The following is an 18,188-nucleotide window of genomic DNA, read 5'->3' on the forward strand; positions in this document are numbered from 1 at the left end:
ATAAGAAGACTGAACCCGAGGTGGATGGTGGTTCTGTCCACTCTGGGAGAATACTGTATGGTATAGATTGGCTATTTGGGACCCAACCTAACCTACTAGTGACCCAACAAACATCAGGGCCTGGATCGCCCCAAACTCCAACTTTTTTAAGGGTGCGTTGGTACAGAGAGGCTGGCAGAAAGTCATCTTTATTGAGCACTTACTGTGTGGAGAGCACTGTACTAAGCGCTTGGGAAGTACAAGTCGGCGACATATAGAGATGGTTCCTACCCAACAGCGGGCTCACAGTCTAGAAACATTGCCACAATACACCACACAAGGCATTTTACTTCTAACAGCAGGAGAAAAGGTACGTTCACATTTACATTTTATTCTTTGCTCTAACTTTAGGAAATAAAACGGAAACAGAGAAGAAAATTTAGCCCCTTTCCTCCCCAACCCCCTAGTGCACAATATGTTAGTAGGCACCCAGGAGTGGGATCATTGTCCCAACTCCCCTGCCAGAGTCCCACCATCTCTGGATCTGGTGGTAGTAGAAATAATAGTAGTAGTAGTTACTGTGTGCAGAGCGTTATGCTAAGTGCTGGGAAAGAATACACAAGTGGTCAAGAAACTCCGGTGGTTGCCTATTCACCCCCGCATCAAACAGAAACTCCTCACCATTGACTTTAAAGCACTCAGTCACCTTTCCACCTCTCACCTCATCTCTCTACTCTCCTACTACAGCCAGTCCACACGCTTCGCTCCTGTAATAATAATAATGATGGTATTTGTTAAGCGCTTACTATGTGCAAAGCACTGTTCTAAGTGCTGGGGAGGTTACAAGGTAATCAGGTTGTTCCACGGGGGGCTCACAGTTTTAATCCCCATTTTACAGATGAGGTAACTCAGGCCCAGAGAAGTGCAGTGACTTGCCCAAAGTCACACAGCTGACAGTTGGTGGAGCCGGGATTCGAACCCATGACCTCTGACTCCAAAGCCTGTGCTCTTTCCTCTGGGCCACACTGCTTCTCATCGATGCTATAATGCTAACCTTCTCATAATGCTAACCTTCTCACTGTACCCTGATCTCGTCTATTTCGCCGCCGACCTCTCACCCATGCCCTGTCTCTGGCCTGGAATGCCCTCCCTCCTCATCTCCGACAATTACTCTCCCCGACCTTTAGAGCCTTACTGAAGGCGCATCTCCTCCAAGAGGGCTTCCCTGACTAAGCCCTCCTTTCCTCTTCTCCCTCCTCTCTCTCTCTCCCTTCTGCATCGTCCTGATGTGCTCCCTTTACTCATCCCCCCTCCCAGCCCCACAGCAGGTATGTACATATCTGTAATTTATTTCTATTAATGCCTGTCTCCCCCTCTAGACTGTAAGCTCATTTGGTCAGGGAATGTGTCTGTTTCTTGTTATTTTGTCCTCTCCCAAGCACTTAGTACTGTCTTCTGCACACAGTAACATAAAGCAACAATAGAAGCGGGCTCAAAACCGAGTCTGGAGAAGTGCCCACAGTGAGAGAGGATGAGGAACTGAAGAGGAATCCATGAACGAAACCGATAAGGAGTGAACAGAGAGGTGATAGGAAGAGGACTAGGTTAATACCATGTCAGCAAAACAAAACCTAATAGTGTGTCAAGGAGGAGGGAATGTGCCACAGTGTCAAAGGCAACTGAGCGGTCAAGGAATTCTTGGTCAGGCTAGAGCCCTTTGGACTCAGCTCTAAGGCCATTGACCATGGAAGTGCCGTCTCTGTGGAGTGAAGAGGTCAAAAACCAGATCCGAGCAGATCAAGAAGAGAGTTGGTAGGGAGGAAATGAAGGCAGTGGGGTCTAGTGGATAGGGCATGGGCCTGGGGAGTCAGAAAAGACCTGGATTCTAATGCCAGGTCTGCCACTTGTCTGCTGTGTGACCTTAGGCAAGTCACTGTACTTCTCTGGACCTCAGTTCCCTCATGTGTAAACTGGGGAGTAAGTGTTAGTATGTTTGGTTTTGTTCTCTGTCTCCCCCTTTTAGACTGTGAGCCCACTGTTGGGTAGGGACCGTCTCTATATTTTGCCAACTTGTACTTCCCAAGCGCTTAGTACAGTGCTCTGCAACACAGTAAGTGCTCAAGAAATATGATTGTTTGATTGAGTATAAGCACCATGTGGGACATGGACTGTGTCCAACCTGATTAGCAAAGTGATTAGCAAAGTGCCTGGCGCATAGTAAACACTTAACAAACGCCATGAAAAAAAAAGGCAGGAGGTCTAAATGACCTATTCCAGGAGTTTTTAGAGGAAGATGAATTGGGGCAATAACCAGAAGGGGGTGTGAAATCATGAGAGGGTGTTTTTTTGTTTGTTTTTTTGTTTTTAATGGGAGAGATTGGGCAGGTTGGAAGGGAGAAGAGAGTCAATCAATCAGGGGCATTTATTGAATGTTTGCTGTGGGTAGAGCACTGTACTAAGTGCTTGGGAGAATACCATACACATGATCCCCGCCCTCAAGGAGCGGAACCATTAAGAAAGTGCGTTGAAACAGCAATGAAGGAGGGGAGGGGAGGAGAGTGGGAGCACAGTGTTTTTAAGAGGTATAGGGCCATAGGCAAAAATAGGGGAGGGGGAGTTGGAGAGGAGGAGAAATGCTTCCCTTCAGAAACGTCTGGAAAGCAGGAGAAAGATGAGGAAGCAGCAGAAGTGTAGTGAGGGTTGACGACGTCCTCATTTACTCAGAAAACCTTCCGTTCAAAATGTCAATGAAAGCCCATTAAGCGTTCCTGAAATAGGTGTTTCTGTGACCTATTAAAATGATTTTGTTCCTGTGGTCTAATGAATAATTTTAAAGCCTAGATATCACTGAAAAGGCAGGGTGACGCTCACATGTCCCAGACAAAACTCATATAAGCTTTTCAGGGGTTTCCATCTACTATACCTGGAGCTGCAAGTCATCACATGCAGAGACTTGAATTAGCCAATCAGCACGAACAAGAAAGGACAATGGAGTTTGGTTCGGTTTACTGTTAGGGCAGTAACTGTTCACAAATTCCAGGGTGGGGTGTGTTGCCACGGGAAATGCACAGTTTCAAGACAGCGTAAGAATGCAGGATTATTCTTGACCAAAAATCTGGAAAAATCTAGTGCTTAAGAGTCATGTCCAAGCACCACACACCTCAGGCATATAATAACCAGAGGGAGACTCCTCTTGTAGCCATACCATCCCAAAACATCTTCTGTTTCTCATCTCTATTTCCAAATCCTTAAAATAGAAACTGTAAAGACTGACGTTACAGATGTAAATTTTAATGTAATGACTATAAATTGTGAGTACTTAAGAGCCGTATCGGATACTGCTGATTTGGAAAGACGAGAATGGGAGGCCTGAGGAAGATATTTTTTTTTTGAAAAATTAAGTTTAATTTTTGGCTATGGGGTTTTGAAATGACATTCCGCACAGCTGTTAGAAACAGGTTATGGGAAAATACAGTTGCTGAGATAAAGTGTGGGAAGAGCCTGCTTTTTAGCTCCAGGAGGATTCAGAAGCTAAGTTGTACGGTTCCAAATGAACCAGCCCCTTGATCCCGGAGTGGATTTAGAACCGGTTTGTATGTTGAAGGAGTTATCTGATTATGTCATTGGTATATTTAGATTTGGAGGAAGAAATCGTAGAAAGGCAGTTGGGAAATTTGGGAATAAATTTACCAGAAAGGTGAAAGCAAGGCTCAGGGCGAAAAGTAAAGCAAATGAAATTCACTCAGACTATAACAGAAATTCAGGAAACCGTAGACATTTGCTAGAGTTCTAGGAATGGGTCACTTGGTTCTATTTGAAGAAACTGCATGCCCTAATCAATCAATCAGGCAATCGGTGGTACATATTGAGCGCTTTCTATTCGCAGAGCACTGTTCTAACCGTTTGGGAGAGTACAATACAAGAGAATTAGCAGACACAGTCCTTGACCATAATGAGCTTGAAGTCTAGAGGGGGTGACAGGCATTGATAAGTATAAAAGACATTAATATGAATAAGAGCATTAATGTGAATAAAAGACATCAATATGAATAAAAGCGTAAATATCACTGAAAAGGCAGGATGACGCTCCCATGTCCCAGAATCACAAGCTTGTCAGGGGATTCCCTCATGCAAAGAGAATGATCCTGAGAGTTGAGAGCCAGATTCTAGTCCTGGCTCTGCCACTTCCCTGCTGTGTGGCCTTGTGCAAGTCACTTAGCATCCCGGTACCTCAGTTTCCTCATCTGTAAACTCCCTCCCCCTCAGGCTGTGAATCTACTGTGGGACTGAGACTGTGAGCAAGCTGATATGTCTACCCCAGTGCACAGCACAGTCCCTGGTGCTTAGCAGATACCACTGTAAATCAGGGTTTTCAGTCTCTATCTATTCCTATATAACAGGGGACATGAGGAGGAGTGCGGACTCACATAAGAAGGGAGCAGTCTGAACTGCTCTTTATCGATCGTTTCCACTGAGCACTTACTCTGCACTGTTCATTCATTCATTCATTCAATCGTATTTATTGGACGCTTACTGTGTGCAGAGCACTGTACTAAGCGCTTGGGAAGTCCAAGTCGGCAACATATAGAGACAGTCCCTACCCAACAGCGGGCTCACAGTCTAGAAGGGGGAGACAGACAAAACAAAACATGTAGACAGGTGTCAAAATAGTCAGAACAAATAGAATTAAAGCTATATGCAGAAGCACTAAGCACTGTACTAAGCACTTGGGAGAGCACAAAAGAGATAGTAGAGTCATAGACACGATTTGAAACACCCAAAAAAGATTTTTTAAAAGCCAACTGTGTGAAAGGGTGTTTTCTGAAAATGTTACGTGCTCTGTCTTTGTCTATCTACATGCTTAGATTTCGAATGGGCACAGAGTGTATTTTTTAGTATATCTTTACATTCAGGGTCCAGCACAGTGTCCTAAGGCAGGAAAAGACACTCCATAAATATTTGTTGACTGACTCATAGTCTATCTCCCATGAACTGCAGTTGCTATCTGCCACCTTCAAGAGAACTGTGGTTGTTTAATTTGGGAAATGTTTTTTCCCCCCCTTTATGGGAGGAATTCATAAATGAACAGCCTAAAACTACCTACTGGAGGTAAGTTAGAGACTAGAGGTAAGTCAGTTAAGACATTTAATTCATTCAGTCGTATTTATTGAGCGCTTACTGTGTGCAGAGCACTGTACTAAGTGCTTGGATGACAGCAGACTATATCTCTCCAGCTTGCTTTGGTACACAGACTGAGTGGGTCTCCCAAAATGACACCTTCCTTGGGGCAGCCTGGTTCAGCCTCCAGCCCGGCAGTGGTGGTGTAATGGATAGAGCCCGGGCTTGGGAGGCAGAAGGTCATGGGTTCTAATCCCGGCTCCGCCGCTTGTCTGCTGTGTGACCTTGGGCAAGTCACTTTACTTCTCTGTGCCTCCGTTACCTCATCTGTAAAATGGAGATTGAGACCGCGAGCCCCATGTGGGACAGGGACCGTGTCCAACCCAACTTGCTTGTATCTACCGCAACACTTAGGACAGAGCCTGGCACATAGTAAGCGCTTAACAAATACCATCATCAATATTATTATTGTTATTATTGTGGGCAGTGGACCTAGAGTAGCAGTGTGCTTAGTGGAAAGAGCATGGGCTTGGGAGTCAGAGGTCCTGGGTTTTAATCCCGGCCCTGCCACTTGTCTGCTGTGTGACCTTGGGAAAGCCACTTAATAATAATGTTGGTATTTGTTAAGCGCTTACTATGTGCCAAGCACTGTTCTAAGCACTGGGGTAGATACAAGGTAATCAGGTTGTCCCACTTGGGGCTCACAGTCTTCATCTCCATTTTACAGATGAGGGAACTGAGGCCCAGAGAAGTTGTGACTTGCCCAAAGTCACACAGCTGACAAGTGGCAGAGCCGGGATTAGAACCCATGACCTCTGACTCCCAAGCCCGGGCTTTTTCCACTGAGCCACACTGCTTAACTTAAGCCACTTTACTTCTCTGTGCCTCAGTTACCTCACCTGTAAAATGGGGATTAAGATCATGAGCCCCACGCGGGACAACCCGATTACCTTGTATCTATCCCAGCACTCAGAACAGTGCTTTGCGCACAGTAAATGCTTAGCAAATACCATAATAAAAATAATAATAATAACCTACATTCCCCCCTCCCAGCCACTTAGCAAAAGTGGTGGCCTGCCCTTCGGTAAACTCTAATCCCTGATGACTTTGCTTCGGAGGTCTTCGTCTCCATGGGCCATCAGTAGGAAGTGGCCCTGACCTCTGGCTCAGAGAATTGGGCGATTCTCTTCCCCAAACTGGGGGAGTGCAGCCCGTCTGTCATAGGAAGCTGCCGTCCAGAATGGAGAAGTTAACCATCTGTAGAGTCGGCAGCACTGATTGCGGTCTGTGAGGCACCAAATCCTGGAGAAGTGTCAGTTTAGAAAGATTATTAATACTTCCTCAGCCCACGTGCCGTGATGACTTTCGGCGGGCAGCGGGGTGTGGGAGACAACCCCTCATGTGCCTGTGGAGAGAGAGAACTTCCCTCTATTCATCCGCCGCTTCTCATTCCTTCCTCTTTACGCACCGCCATCTGCAGCGACTTGTGTAGGGCAGCCAGCAGTCAGTTGAACCGCCTGTGGGATTCAGTTGACTTTCCAACTCTGGCATGATCCACCTGCCCTGCCTCTGACCAAGCTGTATATTACCTCCCGTTCAGAGTTCACTCCCTGGAGGGATCCCTTCTGGTGCGCTGGAGGAGCCAAGTGGCGTCCAGACAGGGCGGCCAGATGGCCAATAAGGCGGAGACGGGGCCGGAAAGGTAGAGGTCATTCTCCTGTCTGCATGTCAGTCAGTTCGAGGGTTTATCGGAAGCTTCCTATCTGCTGAGCAAGAGGTTGGACTAGTCAGACACAGGCTGCGGCCTAGGTGGGGCTCACTGTCTAAGAGGGAAGGAGAAGGAGGGAAAGCACTTTGCCCCCAGGGATGAGTTTTGTCAGCGAGATTGGCCCTAATTAATTAATTATGGGATTTGTTAAGTGCTTACTATGTGCCAGGCCCTGTTCTAAGCGCTGGGGTGGATACAAGCAAATCAGGTTGCTGTCCTTCACAGGGCTCACAGTCTTCACCCCCGTTTTACAGATGCGGTAACTGAAACCCAGAGATGTGAAGCGGCTTGCCCAAGGCCACACAGCAGACAAGCGGAGGAGCTGAGATTACTCTCCGTGATCTTCTGACTTCCGAGCCCGTGCTCTATCCACTAGGCCACGCTGTGCCTAGTTTAGCCCCCAGTCGACTGTGTCCTGTCTCCTTCCCTTTTCCTGAACTCTCCTGAGCAGTCACCCAGGAGAGGAGAAGGTGCAGACTGGAATGAAGGGTTTCCCTCCCTTCCTCTCTCCCTCCGCACCCTCTACTATTTTCTACTGCAGCGTGACCTAGCGGAAAGAGCATGAGCTTGGGAGTCAGAAGACCTGGGTTCTAATCCCAGTCCTGCCAACTTTCCCTTTGTGTGACCTTGGAGTTCTTCACTTCTCTGGGCCTCAGTTTCCTCATCTGCTAAATGAGGATTCAATACCTGTTCTCCCTCCTACTTAGGCTATGAGCCTTAGGTGGGAATTGGAGACTGTGAGCCCACTGTTGGGTAGGGACTGTCTCTATATGTTGCCAATTTGTACTTCCCAAGAGCTTAGTACAGTGCTCTGCACATAGTAAGCGCTCAATAAATACGATTGATGATGATGATGATCTGACCTGATTATCCTGTACCTATCCCACTGCTTCATACGGGCCTTGGCACATAGTAAGTGCTCAACAAAGATCCCAGTTACCATTGTTATGATTATTGCACTCTCCCAAGTGTTTAGTAGGGTGCACTGCACACAATTGATACTCAATACATGTTCTTGACGAATTTACTGACTTACTTCCAGGTTTTGATATGGAGGGCAGGACCCAGCCAATTTATCCCAAGGACAGAGCCTAGGACACAGAGAGAAACCCTGCTTTTTTTTTTGGAAAAAAGGAATTGAGGAATTCTCATTAAGACAGGCTACAGGATGGAGCGTCAGTGAGATGATAGTAGCTAGATACAAAAATACTGAGGATCAGTGAATGATTCTCAAATTCAGAAAAATCCACCAATCCCTCCTCCCATCCACCATCCCTTTCAGTCCCCCGCCAGTCACCCTCTTGCTCCCAAGTGGCTATTCTCTCACGGTTTTCAACCCATCCTTTTTCCCTTGTTCATTCCTGCACTCTTCCAAATCCAATTTTATACCTTCATGTTTCTTGCTCCTCTGATATACCCTCTCCTTTTACTCTTTTTCCTTGCATTATTATATATTAGTATGGTATTTGTCAGATGGTTATTTTATGTCAAGCACTGTTCGAAGTGCTGAGGTAGACACAAGATAATTAGATCAGATAGATTTCCTGTCCCACTTGGAACTCACAGTCTAAGTGCGGGTAGAAATGCCCTACGTCCTTTCCCTCCCCACAGCACCTGTATGTATGTTTGTACAGATTTATTACTCCATTTATTTTACTTGTACACATTTACTATTCTATTTATTTTGTTAATGATGTGCATCTAGCGTTATTTCTATTTATTCTGATGACTTGACACCTGTCCACATGTTTTGTTTTGTTGTCTGTCTCCCCCTTCTAGACTGTGAGCCAGTTGTTGGGTAGGGACCGTCTCTATATGTTGCCAACTTGTACTTCCCAAGCGCTTAGTACAGTGCTCTGTACACAGTAAGCACTCAATAAATACGATTGAATGAATGAATGAATGAATGAACTGCATTAAATCTGTATTTTACAGATGAGAAAACTGAGGCACATAGAAGGTAAGTGACTTGCTCAAGGTCACACCAGCAGGCAACTAGCAGAGAGCCAGGATTAGAACCCAGGTCCTCCGACTCCCAGGCCCACGATCATTCCACTAGGCCACACTGCTCTTCATCTTTGCCCGTCCTTCTCTTTCATAAGAAGGTAAGAAAACACTCGATAATTACAACTGAATGAACGACTGATAAGAAATGCCATTGCTGACATCCATCCTAAGGAGTAGGGCTGAGCCATCTGGAATCCCCAACTGCGCCCTTCCCACTTCTAACTTTCACTCTAATAATAATAATAATAATAATAATAAACTATGGTATTTTTTAATCGCTTACTATGTGTCAGACACGGTACTAAGCGCTGGGGTGGATACAGACAAATTGGGTTGGATATAGTCCCTCTCCCCCTGGGGCTCAGAGTCTTAATCCCCACTTTACAGATGAGGGAACTGAGGTCCAGAGAAGTGAAGTGACTTGCCCAAGGTCACACAGCAGACAAGTGGTGATCCAGGTTTAGAACCCAGGACCTTCTGACTCCCAAGCCCATGCTCTATCCATTATGCCATGATTCACTGTGGGCCACGCACTGGTGAATGCCTCCAAGCCCCCTTTGAACCTAATGCTGTCCTGCACAACTTCCTGTGGCAATGAATTCTGTAGGCTAAAAGCCTTCTGGTTGAAGAAGTATTTCCTTTCACCTGTTTCTGTCCACCAAAGTACTTTCAAACTCCAGCGGGTGCAGTGGGATTTGGTGAACAGCAATTGCCCGTGTGCCCTGTTGCCATCTTTCATAATTTTATAGGTAACAATCATCTATCCTCTCTGCTTTTGTCTATCCATCATTCCCCCTCCAGACTGTAAACTCCTGGTGGGCAAAGGAATGTGTCTACCAAGTCTGTTACACTGTATTTTCTCTGCACACAGTAAACACTCATTAAATACTATTGATCCATCGATTTCCAGATTGCGTGAACATGGGCTTTGCAGGCTATGTTAATATATTAGCAAGATCGTTCTGATCAACTTGGTTGTCTTTCTCAGAATCATCTCCATGTCAGTGGCACCATCATGGGCTCAGTTGTTCATCTTTTCCTGTGTCTCATTCATTCATTCATTCAATCAATCGTTTTTAATAATAATAATAATAATAATTTCGGTATTTGTTAAGCGCTTACTATGTGCAAAGCACTGTTCTAAGTGCTGGGGAGGATACAAGGTGATCAGGTTGTCCCACGTGGGGCTCACAATCTTAATCCCCGTTTTACAGACGAGGTCACTGAGGCACAGAGAAGTTAAGTGACTTGTCCAAAGTCACACAGCTAACAAGCAGAGGAGTTGGGATTTGAACCCATGACCTCTGACTCCCAAGCCCGGGCTCTTTCCACTAAGCTATGTACGATACACTGTTCTAAGCATTTGGAAAGTACAGGTTAGCAATAAAGAGAGACAATCCCTGTCCATACTGGGCTTACAGTCTAGAAGGGGGGAGACAGTCATCAAAACAAGTAGACAGGCATCAATATAAATAAATAGAATTATAGATATATATACACATCAAAACAAGTAAACAGGAATCAATATAGATAAATAGAATTATAGATATATGCCTGTATACAGAAGAACTGTGGGGTGGGGAGGTGGGGGGTGAAGAGCAAAGGGAGCGAGTCGAGGTGCCGTGGAAGGGAGGTGGAGTTTAGGAAAAGTGGGGCTTAGACTGGGAATAATAATAATAATGGCATTTGTTAAGCACTTACTATGTGCAAAGCACTATTCTAAGCGCTGGGGAGGATACAAGGTGATCAAGACCTCTTGGAAGAGGTCGAAGAATGATCTTACTGTGTATTGCCTAAATCCTGCATTTTCTTCTTTTCTTCTGATTTTTCCTCTTAATCCTATTTTATTTGTTGTCTTTCCTTCTTCTGTATATCTTGTCTTCATCTCTTTCCTCCTTCATTCTCCTTTCTTTTTACCCACTGAATTCCCCTATGACCAGAAACAGGTTGTGGGGCCTGGGGAAAGGAGTGGAGAAGACTCCCACCTACCCCTTGTGCCCTGATTTTGAGCTGGCTCTGAGTATGGGGTGAAGGGAAGTGGGAAGGGACTGCAAAGCACAGTCTCGGTTCCCAGGCAGCTAGAAGAGGGTCTAGAGAGCGGGCCTGGGAGTCAGAAGGACCTGGGTTCTAATCCCGATTCCTCCACTTGTCTGCTGTGTGACCTTGGGCAAGACACTTAACTTCTCTGGGCCTCAGTTGCCTCGTCTGCCAAGTGGGAATTAAGACTGTGAGTTCCATATGGCACAGAGGCTGTATTCAATCTGACTAGCTTGTATCTACCCCAGTGTTTAGTACAGTAAAAATAATAATGATGATGATGGTATTTGTTAAGCGTTTACCAAGTGCCAGGCACTGTACTAAGCACTGGGGTGGATACAAGCAAATCAGGTTGGACACAGTCCCTGTCCCGCATGTGGCTCGCAGCCTTCATCCCCATTTTACAGATGAGGTAACTGGGGCACAGAGAAGTTAAGTGACTTGCCCAAGGCCACACAGAGCAGTCAAGTGGCAGAGCTGGGATTGGAACTCATGACCTTCTGAATCCCAGGCCCGTGCTCTCCCCACTAAACCATGCTGCTTCCCGGTACCTGAACAGAGTAAGCACTTAACAAATACCACAATTATTACTGTTATTATTATTATAACCAGGAGCTTGTTCCATATCCGCCCAGGCCCCGCTTGTTTCCCAGTCTCACACCCACGAGGCACAGCAGGATGGAGAGATTCGACTTCCTCATGGTCTTCATGCTAAGGCCTTGCTGAACTCAAGGAGTCCTACACATCCTTTCCCTGCCCTCGCTAAAGCCAGCACGGCTTAATAGTCAGAGACCAGTTTTGGTCACCAGCTGGAAGTTTCTACTCTGTGCTTGGTTGTGAGATTTGGAATAAGTTGAGCAGTTTGTTGGGGGGCTCAGTGAAGGATGGGGAGATGCTGCAAAGTTGCAAAGAGTGGTGGGAATACTGAAGAGGACAGAAAAAGAGAGGAGAAAAGAGGAAGAGAGGGAGAAGGAGGAAGAGAATGAGAAGGAGGAAGAGAACAAGAAGGAGGAAGAGAGAACGAAAAGGGGGGATAGATTTTGGGGATGGTCTGAACGCTGAGTTTCCTGGCTGGAGTCTGGAGTCCCTGATTTCTATTCTGAGCTGAGGCTCTGACTCACTGTGAGACCTCCAGCAAGTCCTTTAACTGCCTTGAAGCTCAGCTTCCCCATCTGCAAAGTGGGAATGAAACTCTTAACCCACCATTCCCTCGCAGGAAGAATACGTGGATTAATTCGCTAGAGAAAAAGAAATAAAATGGAGTGGGGACAGAATAGCTAATAAATGTACTCATTGACTCAACAGAATTTGCTGAACATTGGATACTAAGGGCAGTTCCATAAGTAAAGATATAATCTCTAGCCTTAGAGAACTTATAATAACCGGGGCATCTGTTAACTGCCTACTATGATCTAGACATTGTGTTAGACCAGGAAGATGGAATAAATCTGATCAGACATAGTTCCTGACCCCTTGGGGTTCACAGTCCAAGAAGGAGGGGCAACAGGTATTTAATCTCCATTTTACAGATGAGGAAACTGAGGCACAGAAACGTTAAGGTTCTTGCCCAAGGGCACACGGCAGGCAAGGCAGAAAACACAGATATGTAACATGAATATTTGAGGCAGTGGCATATATACATATAGATTTCCCTTGGTCACCAAGATAGGGCAGGTTCCTGAAAGATCCGTTGGCTTGGCAAAAATCACATTTGGTAGGACTAAAGGCCTAAGACAGAGTTCCTGGATTCGGTCACTCCGGGTGATGTTTGAGGCCGTCTAAAGTCCAACTAAATATGATAAATAGGAATAACGGTGAATTAACAATAAAGTTTGGAGAAATTCGTTTACTAACCTTTAAAACAGTTCATTTACACCGAATCGTGCAATCAGAAAAGCATAAAAGAACTTCATTGTTGAGTTCTAGTGACTGTTTAAAGTTCACTGTTACCATAGATTACAGAAAATGTTTAAAGTTCACAGCGTAATGAGATGTTCCCTGGGCAATGATAACGAACTGCAGATACAAGAAAACGATGGCGGCGATGTCTGGGGACGGTTGGGAGGGTGAGAGGGTACCTCCCTCTTCACAGTGCAGCTGGTTCAAAAGAACATCCTTGAAGATAATGAGGTAGGATTGTACGTCAGGAGACCTGGGTTTCGGCTCTGCCACTTGCCTTCTGGGTGACCTTGGACAAATCGTTAAACTTCCCTGGGCCTCCGTTTCCTCTTCTGTAAAATGGGGCTTCAGTAGCAGCTCTCTCTCCCCATAGTCTGTGAGGCCCATGTGGGAAAGGGACTGTGTGTGGGAAAGGGACTGTGTCTGATCTGATTGTATTTACTCCAGAGCCTAGCATATTGCTTGGCACACAGTAATAATAATAATTATGGTGTTTGTAAGTGCTTATTATGTGCCAAACTGAACAGATAGCATAATCATTGCTATTTTTAGAGGAAGAATGGAGAACTGATCTGAATCAATCAGTCAGCCAATCAGTGGTATTTATTAAACTCTTTCTGTGTTTAGGGTACTCTATTTGGGAGGGCATAATACAATAGAGAAGCAGTGTGGCTCAGTGGAAAGAGCATAGGCTTTGGAGTTAGAGGTCATGGGATCTAATCCCGGCTCTTCCACTAACCGGCTGTGTGACTTTGGGCGAGTCACTTAACTTCTCTGTGCCTTAGTTACCTCATCTGTAGAATGGGGATTAAGATTGTGAGCCCCACGTGGGACAACCTGATCACCTTGTATCCCCCTAGCGCTTAGAACAGTGCTTTGCACATAGTAAGCGCTTAACAAATACCAAAATTATTATTGTTATTATTATTATTAAAAACGGTTGATTGAATGAATGAATGAATAAGACAGGAAAAGATGAACAGGATCAAGTAAGCGCTTAACAAGTACCGTCATTATTAATAGAGTGGGTAGGCACTATCCCTGCCCACAAGGAACAGCGCTTAGAACAGTGCTCAGCATTTAGAACAGAGCTTGGCACATTGTAAGCGCTTAGCAAATACTATCATTATTATCGTTATTATTATTAAAGACTAGACTGGGAGCCAGACACTAAAATAAAGGACATATGGCTGTGTTCATAAATGCTTGGGGGCAGGTTGAAAAATCGAAGCACTTAAGGGTTGCAGTGCTCTGCGCATGATTAGCGCTCCCCGAATACCATTGATTGACAGCATGTATTAGGGTTGATCTTTCAAATCAGCTCATGATATTTGGTTGATTCGTTCTCTTTTAAAAATATTTCTGGGCCTCCATGAGTGGTTTTGTGAGTTCTTCCAGCCCTTGCCTGAACTTCTAACCGCTTTCCATGAAGAGGGCTCCCTCGACCACCCAGGCAGAGAGTCCTGGATGCTAGCGTGAACTTCCTAAGTCTGGCAAGATGCAGCTTTGGCCGGTCCACCACTTCATCTCAGTCACTAAAGGGGGATTTCACTAACTCACCCTCGTCCTCATTCAAACCCTCTGCCTGGCTCAGGAATGTCCCTCTGTCTCACCTCCCATGTTTCACGGCAGGTCTTCGGGACAGGATATCAGTCATCACGGTGTCTGTGTGGACTTTAGAAGTGAATGACTCTCTTCTCCTACTACCTCGCTACTCTCCTACGGCTCAGCCCACGCATTTCCCTCCTCTCATTCATTCAATTGTATTCATTGAGCGCTTACTGTGTGCAGAGCACTGTACTAAGGGCTTGGGAAGTACAAGTTGGCAACATATAGAGACGGTCCCTATCCGACAATGGTCTCACAGTCTAGTGCCAACCTTCTCACTATATTTCAATCTCATCTATCTCACTACCAACCCCGCACCCATGTCCTGCCTCTGGCCTGGAACATCCTTCCTCCTCAAATCTGACAGACAATTAGTCTCCCCACCTTCAAAGGTTTATTGAAGCCACATCTCCTCCAAGAGGTCTTCCCTGACTAAACCCTCCTCTCCTCGTCTCCCATTCCCTTCTGCTTCGACCCGACTTGCTCCCTTTATTTATCCCCCTTCCCAGCCCCACAGCACTTCTGTACATATCTGTAATTTATTTATATTCATATCTTTCTCCTCCTCCAGACTGTAAGCTCGGTGTGGTCAGGGAATGCGTCTGATTTATTGTTATATTGCACTTTACCAAGTGCTTAGCACTGTGCAAGCGTTCAATAAATACGATTGAATGAATATCTATAATTTATCTGAACTATCTGTAATTCAGCACTGTTGAATATCAGCAGGACTTGGAAGACTAAGGACTTGGTCGTATCGCTTTACCTCATGGACAAAATAATTGTTGATTATTACGTCAAGAGAATGGCAGTGACCATATCACGTAGTTAGATCCCCTAGGGAGAGACAAGTGATTTTTGTTCTTATTTTTGAGAGCACCTGGGATCTGGGATCTGTGTGGAGCATCAATCAATTAATTAGCCAATCAGTTAATGGTATTAACTGGGGAAGTAGCATGGCATAGCGGCTAGAGCACGGGCCTGGATTCAGATTACTTTATGAACCTCCTTGCTGACCTCCCTGACTTCCGTCTGGCCCCATCCATTCAATCCATATTTCACTCCGCTGGATCATTTTTCTTCAAAAATGTTCAGGCCACGTTTCCCTACTCCTCAAAATCCTCCAGTGGCTGCCCATCCACCCCCGCATCAAACAGAAACTCCTTGCCATCGGCTTTGAAGCACTCAGTCACCTTGACCCTTACTACCTCACCCTTACTACAACCCAGCCAAGGCACTTTGCTCCTCTAATGCTAACCTGCTCACTCTACCTTTATCTAGTCTATCTTATCCCCGATCTATCACCCACTTCCTGTGTTCTGGCTTGGGACACCCTCCTTCTTCATATCCAACAGACAATTAGAAGGCACATCTCCTCCCAGAGGCCTTCCCTGGCTAAACCCTCTTCTACTTTTCTTCCACTCCCTCCTGAGTCGCCCTGACTTGCTCCCTTTATCATTCATTTGTATTTATTGAGCAGTTATTGTGTGCAGAGTACGGTACTAAGCACTCGGGAGAGTACAACAATAAACAGACACATTCCCTGCCCACAACAAGCTTACACTCTAGAGGGGGGGAGGCAGACATCAAGGGGGGAAGAACAAAGGGAGCGATTCAGGGAGATGCAGAAGGGAGTGGGAGAAGAGGAAATGGGGGCGTTTAGGCATGGAAGGCCTTTTGGAGGAGATGTCCCTTTAATAGGGCTTTGAAGCTGGGGAGAGTCATTGTCTGTCGAATTTGGAATTTGAGTCATTCCAAGCCAGAGGCAGGACATAGGTGAGGGGTCAGCAGTGAGATGGGCGAGATCGAGGCACAGTGAGACGGTTAGAATTAGAGGAGCAAAGTGTGCAGGCTGAGTTGTAGAAGGAGAGTAGTGAGGTGAGGTAATAATAATAATAATAATGATGGCATTTATTAAGTGCTTACTATGTGCAAAGCACTGTTCTAAGCACTGGGGAGGTTACAAAGTGATCAGGTTGTCCCACGGGGGCTCACAGTCTTAAATCCCCATTTTATAGATGAGGTAACTGAGGCACAGAGAAGTTAAGTGACCTGCCCAAAGTCACACAGCTGACAACTGGTGGAGGTGGCATTTGAACCCATGACCTCCGACTCCAAAGCCCGGGCTCTTTTCCACTGAGCCACGCTGTTTCTCAGGTAGAAGGGGCAAGATGATTGAGTGCTTTAAAGCTAATGGTGAGGAGCTTTTGTTTGATGTGGAGGTGGAGGGGCAACCACTGGAGAAGCAGCATGGCTTAGTGGATAAAGCACGGACCTGGAAGTGAGAAGGTCTTGGGTTCTAATCCCGGCTCCGCCACTTTTCTGCTGTGTGGACTCGGTCAATTCAGTTCACTTCTTTGAGCCTCAGTTACCTCATCTGGAAAATGGAGATTGAGACTATGAGCCCCACGTTGAACACGGACTGTGTCCAACCCCATTTGCTTGTATCAACCCCGGTGTTTAGAACAGTGCCTGGCACATAGGAAGCGCTTAACAAGTACCATCATCATTATTATCATTATTATTAGGTCCTGAACGTTTTGATAGAATAATGTTCTGGGCAGCAGAATGAAATATGGCCTGGAGTGGGGAGAAGCAGGAGGCTGGGAGGTCAGCAAGGAGGCTGATGCAGTAATCCAAGAGGGATAGGATGTGCCCATAAAGGAGATGGAGAATGAACGGCCAGAGTGATAAGAGGAGAACCAGGAGACGACAGAGTCAGCGAAGCCAAGGTTGGATAATGTTTTCAGGAGAAGGGGGCGGTCCGCTGTGTTGAAGGCAGCTGAGCGATTGAGGAGGATTAGGATGGAGTAGAGGCTGTTGGATTTGGTGAGGAAGAGATCCTACTAAAACCTTTGAGAGGGGGAGGTTTCTGTGGCGTGAAGGGAATGGAAGCCAGATTGGAGGGGGTCAAGGAGAGAACTGGAGGAGAGGAACTTGAGACAGTGGGTGTAGACATCCCCCTCAAGGAGTTTGGAGAGGAATGGTAGGAGCGAGGTGGGGCGATAGGTGGAAAGGAGCCCCCCTCCCAGCTCCACAGCACTTATGTACCTATCTGTAATTTCATCACGGGCCTGAGAGTCAGAAGGCCATGGGTTCTAATCCCAGCTCCACCACTTATCTGCTGTGTGACCTTGGGTAAGTCATTTCACTTCTCTGTGCCTCAGCTACTTCATCTGGAAAATGGGGATTGAGACTGCGAGCCCCACATGGGACAGGGACTGATGGTGCCCAGCCCGCTTTGCTCGTATCCACCCCAGCGCTTAGTATAGTGCCTGGCACGTAGTATGCACTTAACAAATACCACAGTTATTATTATTACCATTATTTACATTAATGTCTGTCTCTCCCGCTAGATTGAAAACTTGTCGAGGACAGGGAATGTGTCTCATATTGTTGTACTGTACTCTCCCTAGTATGTAATACAGTGCCCCGCACATGGTAAGCACTCAATAAATATAACTGACTAAAATAAGAAGGGGGAGAAGAGTCAGGTGACAGGTATACAGAGTCAAAAAAAATCACTACGACAAAAGACAAAAATGAAAGCTCTGAAGGGTGTTGTGGCTAGAGGAGCAGAATATCAGGCTCCTTGCGACTCAGGGTCCACGGTGGCATCCGCTGCCACAGGGATTGCTCTGGCAGTGGCCGCCACAGTCTTCCCGAGGTTTTGTGGAGGCCATGCCAGGCTGTGCCCGCTCTCCTCCATCCTGCCGGGGTGGTATAAGAAGGGTCATTCACTCATTCAGTCTTATTTATTGAGCACTTACTG

The sequence above is a fragment of the Tachyglossus aculeatus genome, chromosome 1 (assembly GCF_015852505.1).
Source record: "Tachyglossus aculeatus isolate mTacAcu1 chromosome 1, mTacAcu1.pri, whole genome shotgun sequence".
In the NCBI taxonomy this organism is placed as follows: Eukaryota; Metazoa; Chordata; class Mammalia; order Monotremata; family Tachyglossidae; genus Tachyglossus; species Tachyglossus aculeatus.